We start from the raw sequence: 2,500 nt of genomic DNA, 5'->3' as shown, positions 1-2,500 counted from the left end.
GCATATTGAAAAAAAGATGTGTCTCAAGCTGCCGGGCCCTGTCCATTGTCACGTTAATGGCAGGACGGGGCAGGACTGCTTTGACCAGGAGACCTGTTTTCTGGGACGCAGGTGTGAGATTCCAGGGGACCTGCTTTGTGCTGATTTCCCTGCCTCCCTCCCTCCTCCCCAGGACTTCCTTCTGAACACCTTTGTCGTTTGAGCGAGGGCCAAAAGCCTGCCTGTGAAAGGGAAGGATCAGCCGGTCAGCCCCCTGCTGGTCGCTGCTGCCAGTGCAGCAGGCGTGCGTGTGTCCTCGGCCTCGTGTCCAGGTCCCTCAGGGACTTGAGGCAGCTCTCCCCGGTGGTCTCGTGGTCAGGACCGGGCTTCGAATCCCAGTCGGGGGGGGATGACTTTCTGCTGCAGATTAATTGGCATGAAGGAAAGTCTCCCCTCCTGAGCGTAAAGCTCCACCCTCACCACCACCGCCACCGCCTTTTCCTCCCCTTGACAAACGGACAGACAGACAGTCAGACAGTCAGTCCAGTTCGGGAGCGCAGCTTTCATTAAGCAATGGCATTTGTGACAACTCATCGTCTGACAGGTTGATGATTTCCCCACACGCCTCCTGCCGAATAAAAGGCTCACCCTCCCGGACACTACCCCCAGAATCACCCACCCCGCCCCCCCGGGGTGAATATTAAGCCCGAGAACACCGACTGTAACCAACCGCAGTGAAAAGTTGAAGTGGCAACTCATTAACCAGATTTATTTTGGGCAACTCATTAACCAGATTTTTTGTTCATTTGGTTTATGAGTTGCCAAGTGTAAATCTGGTTAATGAGTTGCCACTTCAACTTTTCACTGCGGTTGGTTACAGTCGGTGTTCTCGGGCTTAATATTCGCCCCAGGGGGGGTGTATAGCGGGCGATGGCCGGTGTGGAGTGCGTTTTTTGGGGGTTGATTTTCACTTTGCCTCGCTGGTGGAATTTGTGGGAGGCAGGCAAGGGGATTGGTGTGGGCTGGTGGGCGGCAAGGGAGATGCTTGCTTCGGGGTGTTATCCTCACTTTGGTCCGCTGGTGAGAGTAGGCAGCGGCAGGCTGGCAGGCAGGCAAGTGTGATGTAGTGTGGGGTGCAGTGCAGTGCAGTGCAGTGCGGTGCTGCCCTGTTGTTTATGAAAGGTTGTAATGACACTGCTTTGCAGCTGACCATGTCCACTGATTTGTGACGCCCGTATGGAGGCTGATATCTCAGGAGGGCCGAGGCCGATTTCCTCCGGGGACGGCTCGTCGCGTGCGGCAGGACGAGGCGCAGCGGACGGTACCGAGCGCTCGGAGGTGCGGCGCTGCCCGCCGGAGGTACAGCGAAAGGCTGCAAACCGCTTTCCGCCTGCTAACTCGGCGGCCGTCAGACCGACCGACTCCGCTTTACCACCGGAGCTAGAGTCGGGCAAGGGGCACCGAAGGGTACCGGAAGGATCGCGTTCGCACGACGGGAAGTCGACTAGCGGGCCGCCGAAAGCGAGCCGGGGGCCCCCGGTTTTTCTGTCCCACCTGGAGACTGATATCTCAGGAAGGCCGAGGCCGATTTCCTCCGGGGACGGCTCGTCGCGTGCGGCAGGACGAGGCGCAGCGGACGGTACCGAGCGCTCGGAGGTGCGGCGCTGCCCGCCGGAGGTACAGCGAAAGTCTGCGAACCGCTTTCCGCCTCCTCTCACCGCACGGCTCTCCTTTTCACCCACTGGCGGATTTTCACCCTCCGACTGCTCGCTACCGTCCGCTGCGCCTGGTCCGGGCCCTGTCCATTGTCATGTTAATGGCAGGGCGGGGCAGGACTGCTTTCACCAGGAACCCGGTTTTCTGGGTCAGAGGTTCCAGGGGACCTGTTTTGTGCGGACTTCCCTGTGTCCGTCCCTCCCTGCCTGCCTTCCCCCCAGGACTTCCTTCTGAACACCTTTGTCGTTTGAGCGAGGGCCAAAAGCCTGCCTGTGAAAGGGAAGGATCAGCCGGTCGGCCCCCTGTTGGTCGCTGCTGCCAGTGCAGCAGGCGTGCGTGTGTATTCGGCCTCGTGTCCAGGTCCCTCAGGGACTTGAGGCAACTCTCCCCGGTGGTCTCGTGGTCAGGACCGGGCTTCGAATCCCGGTCGGGGGGGATGGCTTTCTGCTGCAGATTAATTGGCACCTCTGAAAGAAAGTCTCCCCTCCTGAGCGTAAAGCTCCACCCTCACCACCACCACCACCGCCTTTTCCTCCCCTTGACAGACAGACAGACAGACAGTCAGTCCAGTTCGGGAGCGCAGCTTTCATTTGGAAGCAGACCCTGCTTGTTTAAAGTCAACGACGCCAAGTTATTTTGCACTTTGAATTATATCGCTACGTGCGAGCGGCACTCAGCCTTGGAGAAGAAAAAAATACCACTGAGCTGAGAAAGTTCTTTTTAAAAAGGTTTCCTTCCACAGCAGCTCTGAGTGAGAGAGAGAGAGAGAGAGAGAGATATCAGCTTTATTCTCAGTAATAATACA

This window comes from Heptranchias perlo, unplaced genomic scaffold, assembly GCF_035084215.1.
Source record: "Heptranchias perlo isolate sHepPer1 unplaced genomic scaffold, sHepPer1.hap1 HAP1_SCAFFOLD_849, whole genome shotgun sequence".
NCBI lineage: Eukaryota > Metazoa > Chordata > Chondrichthyes > Hexanchiformes > Hexanchidae > Heptranchias > Heptranchias perlo.
This window is presented reverse-complemented; position numbering follows the sequence as displayed.